Source organism: Heterocephalus glaber, unplaced genomic scaffold (assembly GCF_053883595.1).
Source record: "Heterocephalus glaber isolate CG9 unplaced genomic scaffold, H.glaber_assembly_v1.0 deba00000936, whole genome shotgun sequence".
Taxonomy (NCBI): domain Eukaryota; kingdom Metazoa; phylum Chordata; class Mammalia; order Rodentia; family Bathyergidae; genus Heterocephalus; species Heterocephalus glaber.
In genome coordinates, this window is record NW_028258172.1 from 2,447,705 (window position 1) to 2,460,686 (window position 12,982).

At 37.5% G+C, this 12,982-nt stretch overlaps 1 pseudogene; it reads left to right on the top strand.

Annotated features, from left to right (window-relative positions):
• Positions 1-11,054: 11,054 nt before the first annotated feature.
• LOC147828795 (uncharacterized) lies at positions 11,055-12,432 on the top strand (annotated as a pseudogene).
• The last annotated feature ends 550 nt before the right edge of the window (positions 12,433-12,982 follow it).

The following is a 12,982-nucleotide window of genomic DNA, read 5'->3' on the forward strand; positions in this document are numbered from 1 at the left end:
AGAATGCCATAGTTTTCAGAGAAGAGGTCTTTGATTTCTTTTGTGAGGATGATTCCTCGGTATTTCAGTTTTTTGGATGCTATTATGAAAGGAATTATTTGTCCTATTTCTCTCTCAGTGAGTCTGTCATTGGTGTAGAGGAAAGCTATTGATTTTTGTGTGTTGATCTTGTAACCAGCTACTTGACTGAATTTGGTTATTAAGTCTAGAAGACTTTCGGTGGAGTTCTTGGGGTCTTCTATATAGAGAATCATGTCATCTACAAATAATGACAATTTGACTTCTTCATTTCCTATATTTATTCCTATTATTTCTTTCTCTTGTCTAATTGCTGTGGTCAATATTTCCAAAACTACATTTAACAAGAGTGGTGATAGTGGACATCCTTGTCTTGTTTCTTATTTTAGTGTGAAGGATTTCAATTTTTGACCATTTAGTATGATATTGCCTGTTGGTTTTTCATAGATGGCTTTTATCAGCTTGAGGTAGAGAACATCTATTCCAATTTTTTATAGGTTTTTATCATAAATGCATGTTGGATTTTGTCAAATGCTTTTTCTGTGTCTATGGAGATAATCATATGGTTTTTTTCCTTGGCTCTATTGATATAGTGCATGACATTGATTTATTTGAGTATGATGAACCATCGCTGCATCCCTAGGATGAATCCCACTTGATCAGGGTGTATGATCTTCTTGATGATCTTCTGCATTCTGTTTGCCAGTATTTTATTAAGGATTTTTGCATCTATGTTCATTAGTGAGATTGGCCTATAGTTCTCCTTTTCGGTTTGGTCTTTCTCTGCTTTGGAGATCAAGGTGATGCTTGCTTCCAGGAATGAATGTGGGAGTATTGCTTCCCTTTCAATTTCATTGAAGAGTTCAAACAGTAGTGGCAGCAGTTCCTCTATAAATGTCTTGTAGAATTCAACAGTGAAGCCATCAGGTCCTGGGCTTTTCTTAGTTGATAAGTTTTTAATTACATTTTCAATTTCATTGGTTGATATTGGGTTGTTTAGAATTTTGAGGTCTTCTTCATTCAACTTTGGTAATTCATATGTATCTAGGAATCTGTCCACTTCTTCTGTGTTGACCATCTTATTGGTGTATAGTTTCGAGAAGTAGGTATCGATGATCCTCTGGATTTCTTCTGGGTCTGTTGTAATTTCACCCTTTTCATTCCTAATTGCATGGATTTGGGCTTTTGCTTTCCTTTTTCTGATATTGGCTAAAGGTTTGTCAAATTTGTTGATTCTTTCGAGGAACTAACTCTTGGCTTCATTGATTTTTTGTGTTGTTCTCTTAGTGTCCATTGCATTGATTTCTCCTCTGATCTTTATAATTTCCTTCCTTGTATGAGATTTGGGGTTGTCCTGCTCTTCTTTTTCTAGAAGCTTGAAGTTCAGCATCAGGTTGTTTAATTGGGCTCATTCTGTTTTCCTAATATGTGTATCCACTGCTATGAATTTCCCTCATAAGACTGTTTTCATTGTATCCCATAGATTCCGATATGTTGTATTGTCATTCAATTGAAGGAACTGGCTGATTTCTCCTTCAATTTCCTCTGTGACCCATTGGTTATTCAGAAGTGTGTTGTTCAATTTTCTCGAGTTTATGAAATTTTTCAAGTTTCTTTTGCTATAGATCTCCAGTTTCATCGCACTATGGTCTGATAATACACAGGGGATAACTTCAATTCCTTTGCACTTACTTAAACATGTTCTATGTGTGAGTATGTGGTCTATTTTGGAGAATGACCCATGTGCAGCTGAGAAGAATGTGTATTCTGATTTTGTGGGGTGGAAGACTCTGTAAACATCTGTTAAGTTCATTTGTTCAAGAGTTTGATTGAGTTCTAGTATTTCATTACTTATTTTTTGTCTAGGTGATCTATTTGTGACAGTGGGGTGCTGATGTCCCCCACTCTATTTGAATTAGTGCATATATGACTTTTCATGTCTGTTAATATGTGTTTGATATAGTTGGGTGCACTAGTGTTTGGTGCATAGATATTTATGATTGTCATCTCTTCCTCTTGGATTCTTCCCTTTACAAGGATGTAGTGTCCTTCATCTCTCTTAATCAGTGCTGGTTTGAAATCTACTTGATCTGCAAAGAGGATAGCTACTCCTGCTTTTTGGGGGGTTCCTGTCATTGGAGTAGTTTTTTCCACCCTTTAACTTTTAGTCTATGAATTTCCTTTTGAATTGTGTTTCTTGTATCCAGCATATTGTTGGATTTTGCTTCTTGACCCTTTCTGCCAGTCTATTTCTTTTGATTGGTGAATTGAGACCATTAACATTGATGGTTATAACTGAAACGTATTGACTCATCATTGCCATGACTTTTTGTTTTTGTTGGGTTCTCCCCCTTTACATTTAATTTCTTGTTGTGCCAGATGGATTAATTCTGCTTTGCTTCCTGGGGTTGTGATCCTCAATGTCTGTTCCTAGGATATTGTGTCAAATTCCTTGGAGTGCTGGTTTGGTATTCACAACGTTCCTAAGGTGCTCTTTGTCATGAAAGTATCTTATTTCTGCATCCATTTTGAAAGGTAGTTTTGCAGGGTACATCAATCTGGGTTGGAGGCTGTTTGCTTTTAGGGCTCGGAATATGTCCCTCCAAGCTCTTCTTGCCTTGATGGTTTGTGTTCAGAAGTCTGCTGTGATTCTGATGGGCTTTCCTCTGTGTGTGATTTGTTTCTTTAACTGCTTGTAGAACTTTGTTCTTCGGTTGCGTTTCTGGAATCTTAACAATTATATGCCTATGTGTAGGTTTTTTTGATCAAGGATATTTGGAGTCCTATATGCCTCACTTATCTGTATGTCAAGTTCTTTTCCCCTGCTTGGAAGTTTTCTGCCATTATTTTTGTGAAGAGATTTTTTTATGTCATCTGCACTCTCTCCTGTTTCTTCATTGACTCCAGTCAGTCTTATGGTATTCTTTTTTGCATCACCTAGCAGCTGCTGGATTGATTTCTCATGTTCCCTTATAATTTTGAAGCAATTTTTCTTTTCCTGGTCACTAATTGCAATCTTGTCTTCTATATCTGAAATTCTGTCCCCACATTGGTTCATCCTGCTGTGTAGACTTTCAATGGAGTTTTTCATGTCCTGGAAATCTATTTGCTTCTGTTTTATGGATTCCATTTGTTTCTTATGTTGGGATTCCATCATATTCCTCAGCTTCTCTCTAGCTTTATTAATCATGTCTTGCACTAGGAGCACAATTTCTCCTGTTATCTGAGAAATTATTTCTGATTTCATTTTTTCCAGATCCCCTTTTGTTGCCAGTTCAGTGGGTCCAGGTGGTTGAGTATCAGAGTGTTCCATCTCATTTCCCTTTGGGGTTGCTGTAGGTGATCTGGAAGTCTGGTTTTCAGACTTATTTACATGTTTTCTCATTTCAACTGGGGGGTGGCTTTTAGCACCTGCACGGATTTCCTCCTCTGAGCTGGGAGAGGTGGGACAGGGGCCAGGAGGAGCAGTAGGGATTGTGGCCCAAAAGCCCTTTCCTCTGGGTTGTGAGCAGTGGGAGGGATGGTGGCCGGGAAGCCCCTTCCTCTGGACCAGGAGCAGTGGGATGGTGGCTCAGAAGCCCCTACCTCTGGGAATTGTCTTTATTTTCTCATGTTGGACTGCTTAATCTGGGTCTATGCTGAATTGTATTTATTATATTGGAAACTTTTTGTACTCATTTAGTTGTTTATTTTTTCCCCTCTCTCTTCTTATCTCCCTATTCCTTTTCTTCAACTCTAGCATTACTATTTCTATTTATTACTTGTTGCTCCTTCTATTCCTTCCTTTCAAGATTGGTTTTCCCTATATTATACTCTCCCTCAGACATTCCTGTCCTCTCTCAGTTTAATCTTTTTTCCTACCTATTCTTTTCCTTTTTCTCTTCTAGATCTTATTTAGTCCATTGCCTTCCCTTGCCTCTTAACCTTAGTTGGACAAATAAATCAACATTTTTTGACAGCCTCTCTGCTTTTCTTTATCTCAAGTTACACCTGCTTCTTCCTATATCCTCTCTCCACCTTCACAAATAACTTGTCAATACCCTTAGTATTAAGGCATTGCTTCAAATGTAAATCATTTCCTACAGAATCTGACCTTGATTTAATTTTACCCTATTTTTATTTCTCCTATCTACCTCTCCTCCTCACTTATACAAATTCCTCCATCTGTTGCCTTCCTTTCTTGTTCCACTAACAGCTAATAGCAAAATTGTATAGATTGTAAAGTTTTATTGTTAAAAGGTGAAAGTGTAAATGCAAAGTGAAGTTCACATAAGTGATGTATAGTCAAATATATTGATGCAGATAAATCAACAGTAATTTTATCCTCATAACAAACTTACAGGGTCCAAAGTATTTACATGAAATAGCAGAAGGGTTGAACAATATTTTTGGACAAATAAAGTAATGAACATATTGCTGGAAGGAAGACTCTAACTAAAATATATTCATATTAATTATAATCTCTGCACATAGATGAAAGATAGATAGAGACAAAAGGCTCCTAAATCCTCCCAATTCTCCCAATGAAATCTAGGGGGCACCAATGGAGAGAAAAGCAAACACCAGATAGTAGAGCTTTATGAATTGATTAAAGCATGTTAAAAGCATGTTCAAAGAGAATGTGACCCAACATTTCATGGAAATATCATACAAAATAACCAATGTGGATATGGGAGAAACAAATAGAAAATTAAAATACTACATTAAAATTGCTCAAAACTTGAATGACCAATTTACCAAAGATATAGGCTTCAGGAAAAGGGATCAGACAGAAATACTGAATTTAAAATATTACATAGTATTCATAAATAGCAGAAATGACTAATGTGAAAACATCTTTTATTATCAAGCACAAAATGGTAAATAATTGTGAATTACCCAGAGACACCTTGAGGATAATAAGAGAACAAGAAAAATTCATTCAATATCTAATAGAGGACTCTAAGAAGACCAACTTAAGACTAATTGGAGTTAGAGAGAAACTGCAATACAGCACACAAGTAAATAAAAAATTTTATACAGATATCATAATAGAAAACTTGCCAAGTTTGAGGAAAGAGTTCAGCATACAACTAGCAAGACATGCAGAACACCAACCAGCTAAAATGATAAAAGAAGCTTTCCATGAAACAGTATAACTAAAATTCCAGATGTTCAACAAAAAATAGAATCTTAAAATCCATTAGAGAAGAGCAAAATGTCATTTATAAAAGTAAACCTGTTCAGTTTACAGCAGACTTCTGACACAAATTTCAGGGTCAGGAGATCGTAGAGTGAAATATTTCAAACCCTATGGCAAACAAGTTTCAAACCCAATTAACATATCTGGCAAATGTTTCTTTCAAAAGAGATGGAGAAATAAGGACTTTCTATGAAAAAGAACAACTTAAAAGATATGAACACCCAGCCAGTGCTCCACAAAATACTCAAGAATATACTGGGCAGAGAACACAAACCCAAGAGAGCCAAAAATCCAGATGGAATGAATACATTCAACAAGGCAAGTAAACAGACAAACAACAAAAATACCAAAGCAGTCATCAACAGAAAAAGAATTTAGTGTTAGAAGAAATCAACAACTTTCACTATAACTGTTAATATTAATGCCCTCAACTCCCCAATTAAAAGACACAGATTGCTGGAATAGATTTTTAAAAAGCAGAATACAGCTTTATGTTGGATTCAAGAAACTCATTTAATTCAAAAAGATAGTCATAGACTAAAAATCAAAGGATTGAAAAATATTTTATGCACCAAGAACCACGAAACAAGCAGTGGTAGCAATTTTACTCATAGACAAAGTAAACTTTCAGCTAAAACTGATTAGAAGAGAAAAACAAGGTCACTACATACTAGTTAAGGGAACAATCCCACAGAAAGAGATAATATTTCTAAATATGTTTGCAACAAATCTTCATAAAAATAATTTTGAACTAAAAAGATCAAATATATACCAATAAAATCATAGTTGGTCATCTCACAACTCACCTCACAATAAGATAGATCAAGTAAACAAAAAATCCATAAAGAAATAGAAGATATGAACACCTTTGAACAAATGTACTTAATAGACAGCTACAGACTATTATAACCCAGTAGAATAGAATAAACATTCTTCTCATCAGCACATGAAACTTTCTCCAAAATGACACCATATTCTAGTCTACAAAGTTTCTTAAATAAATATAAAAGAATTGAAATCTCTGCATGTTTACTGTCAGGCTATTTTACACTGAAACTTGAAATCAATCACAGAAGAAACGACAGAAAATTTATATAATTTGAAAGTTAACAACACACTCCTGAACACACAATAGGTCACAGGCAAAATCAGAATGTTAACAATTCCTGGAGTCAAATGATAATGTGATTGCAACACACCAGAGCCTATGAAACATAATGAAAGCAGTCCTGAGATGGAAGCTTAATGCAATCAATGCTCATGTTTAACAACAAAAAAGAGAACAAGTTCAAATAAATAACCTAATGATGTACCTCAAGTTACTAGAAAAGCAACAATCATAAACTAGAATACTACCAACAGAACACATTGGGGAAATCTTCTATGGCACTGATCTGGGTAAAGCTGTTTTGGACAATAAAATAAATGCACAGATAATAAAAGAAAGCATAATCAAACAAACAGCAACAAATCAGTAAAAATATCATATATCAAGACCAAGTAAGCTTTATTTTGTGATGCAAGGATGGTTCAACATACAAAAATCAATAAATGTAACACATAAAGAGAAGCAAGAACAACAAAAATGATCATCTTAATAGAGTAATAAGCATTTGACAATATCCAAAATTCAGATATGATAAAAACCCTGAAGAAGGGTATGGAGGACACTTATCTCAATCTGATAAAAGCTATTCATGACAAATTTACTGCCACTATTATATTATAATGGGGGAAAACAGAAGCTTTTCTGCGCAATATACTACTTGAAACTTTAGCCATACAAATCAAGCTAGAGAAAGAAATAACAGGGATGCATATCAGAAAGGAAGAAGTCAAACTACATGATCCTGTACATAAAAAAATCCCAATAATCCAGGTATAGAATCCTAGAACTAATAAATTCAGTAAGGTAGCAGAATACTATATCAGCTCACAAATATCAATAACATTCCTGTATACCAGCAAAGAAATCATTGAGAAAGAAATTATGAAAACAGTACCATTAAAAATAGCTTCAAGAAAAATAACATACTTAGTAACTAACTTAATCAAGGAAATGAAAGACATTTACAATGGAAACTAGCATTCTGAAAATAAAAAGAGCTTGAAGAGTACATTACAAAATGAAAATAATTAATATTGTCAAAATGGCCATACTTCCTAAACTGGTTCATATATTTAATGCAACCCTGACCAATATACCAGCAGCATTTATTACAGAACAGAAAAAATAGCCCTAAAATTTGAATGAATCCAGAAGAGTCCCAGAATAGCAAAAGTAATTCTGGGTAACATCTTCAAAGAAAGAGTCATTGTAATACCAGATTTCAAGTTATATTACAAAGATACAATGATAAAAACTACATGATCCTGGCATAAAATTAGACATGTACCACTGACATAGAATAGAAGATGTATAAACAAACCCAGAAACATTCAACCAATTGATCTTTAACAAAGGGGAAAAACATACACTGAAGGAAAAATAACCTCTTCAACAAATGGTCTTGGGATAATTATTGTATAACATGCAGAAGGTTGAATCTAGACCCATATTCCTCACCATACACAAAAATAAAGTAAAGTGGTCCAAAGATCTGGATTTTATAATAGAAACCCTTATGTGATGGTTGATTGTGTCAACTTCAGACATTGGTTAATAGAAACTTAACTAAATTGGCTCAGCAATTCCACACCCTAGGGTATGGAGGACCCACCCCAGGGTGGCTCCTCATCTGGGTGGTATAAAGGGGAAGTGAGGAAGGACAGATATGCTTCTGTTCCTTTGGAGGAGCTCCAGTTTTCACCTTGGACATCATCTCCTGCCTTCCAGTGCACACCCATTGGCCTTCTGATACAGAATCATGGGGAACACTGCAGTGAGCTCCAGACCTTCAACTAAATCCTTCAGTCTCCAGTGTGAAGACAGACCCTCTGGACTTTTTCTCATCTGATGCTGTGGGTAGCCATTGTAAGCCAATCTTGTAAATTCATATACATTTATATACCTTGTATTGTATTTGTATCTCTAGTAAATACTAACTGATACATATTTTAGTACTTGGAATGGCTCGAGAGAAATAGAATTGTAAAGATGGAATTCTTTAATAGCTTTAGGGTTCCTGGAGTTGGCTCCATAATTTGATGAGACCTAAAAATGCCATGATCTCTTTTTCTAATCCTGTGGGGAATACTGATTATACTTGGTGTGAACTGTTTAAAGTAATATGCAATGTAGATCCACTTGATTATCCTAATTCACCAGTTGTGAGATGTAAGGAATTTAGAGGACTCCATACTTGAAAGTTTTGAATACATTTAGAAGAGTAGGAAATATAATGATGCTGGCTCGCTGGTTTTAGAACATCTCTGGACAAACTAGTACAGGAAAATATGAAGCTCAAAGATTCAAATTCCCAGTTTCAGGCACACATAAGAATTGTGAAAGCTTCTATGTGTCCTGAAGGAAAATCTCTTTTAGCCACAGGGCTGAAATTGCAGAAAGCCAAACACAGGCCCTCATAATTTGATTGGGTGAACTACACCTTTAGCTTAATGCTCAGCTTCATCTTCAAAAGGATATCTGAAGCAAAAGTGAGGGCACTGATTGGAAAAGAATGGAATTCATAAACTGGGATGGAGACATTTGGGAGGATTCAGATGAAGCTAAGGATGTTGAGTTTTAGATTCTAATGAGATTATTTTGCCAGAGGAAGAGACTTCCACACTACAATGGCAGAGGCATCCCCATCCCACCCTCTGTGGTGTTGGCCTCTTCTAAGATACTTGAGGAAACTAATCCTGTGTTGACCAAGCAAGATAATGCTGACACTCCTCAGGACCCAGCCTCACAACCCACTTTTGCCTCCAGGCCATAACTGGGCTCAAATCACAGAAGGCTCTTAAGGGTGAGGTACATAGTGTGACCTATGAGGAGGTTCTCTATTCTCCCAAAAAACTTCTTGAATTTTCTACCTTATATAAGTAGAGGCCTGATGAGCAAGTGTGGGAATGGATTTCATGTGTGTGGGATAATGGTAGCAAAAATACATACCTGGATCAAGCTGATATGTGTAAACCTATGGCATTGGCTGATCACCCACAATGTTCCCAAAAGTGAAATAGATGGGAAACCTACAAAATTTTTACTAGATTTATATAATCAAAAAAATTTAAGGGCAAATGAGTGGAAACCTACTTCAAATCATAACAGGTAATCACAGCCCCTCAACCAGTTTCAGGATTTGAAGGAGTTTACACATCCAAAACTCTTTGAATGTAGGGGAGGCCAGGTTCCCTTAGAGAAGGATCCTGATGCACCAAAAATTTATACAGTCAATCTTTCTCGCATTCTTCCCCAGAGGGAACTAAAGCATTTTGGGGCCTTTTGAGGGGAAGTGAAATGATCAAACACTTGGGGAACTACTAGACACTGGTTCTGAACTAACACTGATTCCGGGGGATCCCAAATGTCATTGTGGCCCTCGAGTAAACGTAGGAGCTTATGGAGGTCAGGTGATAAATGTGGTTTTAGCAAAAATCTGACTCACAGTGGGTCCAGTAGGTCCTCGAATCCATCCTGAGTCATTTCCCCTGTTTCAGAATGCATAATTTGGATACATATACTTAGTATTTGGCAGAATCCTCACATTGGTTCTCTAACCTATAGTATGAGTGCTATTATAGATTATAAGTCCAAATGGAAGCCATTAGCATTGCCTTTGCCTGGTAAAATAGTAAACCAAAGGCAGTGTCGTATTCCTGGAGGGATTTCAGAGATTAGTGCCACCATCAAGGACTTCAAGAATCTAGGTGTGATGGTCCCCACCACATCTCTATTTAATGCTACCATTTGGCTTATGCAGAAGAAAAATGAATTTTGGAGAATCACAGTAGATTATTGTAAACTGAATCAAGTGGTGATTCCAATTGAAGCTGCAGTAACACATCTCCTGGTACTTGTATGGAGCTATTGATTTGGCAAATGCATTCTTCTCCATACCTACTCATAAGGACCATCAGAAACAATTTGCTTTCAATGGCAAGGCCAGCAATACACCTTCACTGTTCTACCTCAGGATTATATTAACTCTCCAGCCTTGTGTTACAACTTTGTTAGGATTTTGATCACCTTTCTCTTTCACAAGGTATCACATTGGTACATTATTACATTGATGTTGTTATGCTGATTGGGCCAAGTGAAAAAGAGGTAGCAACACTCTGGATTTGTTATTAAAGCATTTGAGAGCCAGAAGATAGGAAATAAATGCAACAAAAATTCATATTCCTTCCAATGTAAAAGATAAGTTTTGCATATGGTTCCCCCTACAACCAAAAAAGAGGCACAATGCCTAGTGGGCCTATTTGGTTTCCTCACATAGGTGTCTTACTCAAGTTCATTTTCTGAGTGACTCAGAAAGCTGTTCAACTTGAGTGGGTTCCAGAACAAGAAAAGGCTCTGCAACATGTCTAGGCTGCTGTGCAGGCTGCTCTGCCATTGGGGCCATATGATCCAGCAGATCCAATGGTACTTGAAGTGTCAGTGGCAGGTAGAAATGCTGTTTGGAATCTCTGGCAGGCCCCAATAGGTGAATCACAACAGAGGCCTTTAGAATTTTGGAGCAAGGTTCTACAATCATCTGCAGACAACTACTCTCCCTTTGAAAAACAGCACTTGACCTGCTATGGGGCCTTAATGGAAACTGAATACTTGACCATGGGACACCAGGTCACCAAGCAACCTGAGTTGTCTATCATGACCTGGGTGTTATCTGATCCACTGAGTCATAAGGTTGGACATGCACAGCAATAGTCTGTCATTAAACGGAAATGTTATATACATGATTGAGACAGAGCAGGTCCACAGGGTACAAGTAAATTACATGAGGAAATTGCCCAGATGCCTATGATTGCTATGGTTGCTATATTTGTTTCCCAGCATGCACCTATGGCCTCATGGGGTGTATGTACCATATGATCAGCTGTCAGAGGAATAAAAAGTTAGGGCCTGTTTATGGATGACTGCACATTATCCAGGTACTACCTGCAAGTGGATAGCAGCAGCATTATAGCCCCTTTCCAGCATCCCTGAAAGACAGTGAAGGGAAACCATCACAGTGGGCAGAACTTTGGGCAGTACACTTGGTAGTACATTTTGTCTGGAAGGAGAAATGGCCAGATGTGAAACTGTATACTGATTCATGTGCTGTAGCCAAAGGTCTGGCCAGATGGTCAGAAACTTGGAAGGAATATAACTAGAAAATTGATGACAAAGATATTTGGGGAAGAGGAATGTGGTTAGACCTCTTCACATGGGCAAAGGATGTAAAAACCACCAAAAGATAAGCTCAGGGGAAGAGGATTTTAACAATCAAGTGCATAAGATGACCCATTCTGTGGACAGTGGCCAACCTCCTTCTTCAGCCATCCCTGTCATTGCCCAATGGGCCCATGAACAGAGTGGCTATGGTGACAGAGATGAAGGTTATGCATGGGCTCAGCAACACAAACTCCCACTTACCAAGGCTGATCTGGCTACAGCCACTGCTGAATGCCAAGCTATGCCAGCAGCAGAGACCAACACTGAGTCCCTGAGATGGCACCATTGCCTTGGGTGATCAACTTATGACTGAGTGGCAGATTGATTGTAATGGACCACTTCCATCATGGAAAGGACTAGTCTTTTTCCTCACTGGCATAGACATGTATTCTGGACATGGATTTGGCTTCCCTGCATGTAATGCTTCTACCAAAACTATGATCCATAGACTCACAGAATGTCTTATATGGCATCATGGAATTCCATGTAGCATTAACTCTGACCAAGCAATACATTTTATGGCCAAAGAAGTGAGGTAAAGGGCTCATGCTCATGGAATTCATTGGTCTTACCTTGTTCCTTACCATCCAGAATTGGCTGGATGACACAGTTACACTGCCAGGTAGGTAGGCTGCAATAACCTGCAGGGCTGGGCCAAAGTTCTTCAAAAGGCCATATATGCTTTGAATCAGCATCCACTATGTGGTACTGTGTCTCCCATAGCCAAGATTCATGGGTCCAGGAATCAAGCAGTGGAAGTGGGAATGATAGCACTCACCATTATCCCCAGTGATGCACTAGCAAAATTTTTCTTCCTTTTCCCACGACCTTATGTTCTACTGGCTTACAAGTCTTAGTTACAGAAGAGGGAAGGCTTGTACCAGGATGCACAACATTGATACTGATATAAGGGGAATAGTTATAACTTCCAAACCTACTAGATGTCCGATGTGCTGAGTTCATGTTCCTCAAAATCTAAGAATGAATTCTGAGGAACGACAGAGGTTAAGAGTAGGAAATTTTATTGAGGGACAAACAGCTCCTGAGAGAGACAGGAGGGGACCCAGAAAGTGGATTTCCACAGATGCCCTTACAGGAGAAGTTTTATAGATCAAAATCAAGGAGTAGGTACAAGGTGGCACAAAATTATGATCAACCAATAGGATTAGAAGTATAGTTACTTAGGTAATATTGATCCAATGGGGAATCAAGTCATGTGGCAAGTATACATAGATGACATCATTAACCTAATTAACATCATTAACCTAATGACATCATTAACATAATTTTAGTCTTGCCTTTGTCTTAGTAGTCTTTTAGTCTTAGTCTTAGTGGGTGGGAAAACATGGCCCACCTTTAATGAGATAATGGTTATATATGTATCTCAAAAGGATGGTACTCAAGCTTTTGTTTATCCCTCAGATGTATGTAGGTATTTCATCTTTATCTTGAGGCCTGAC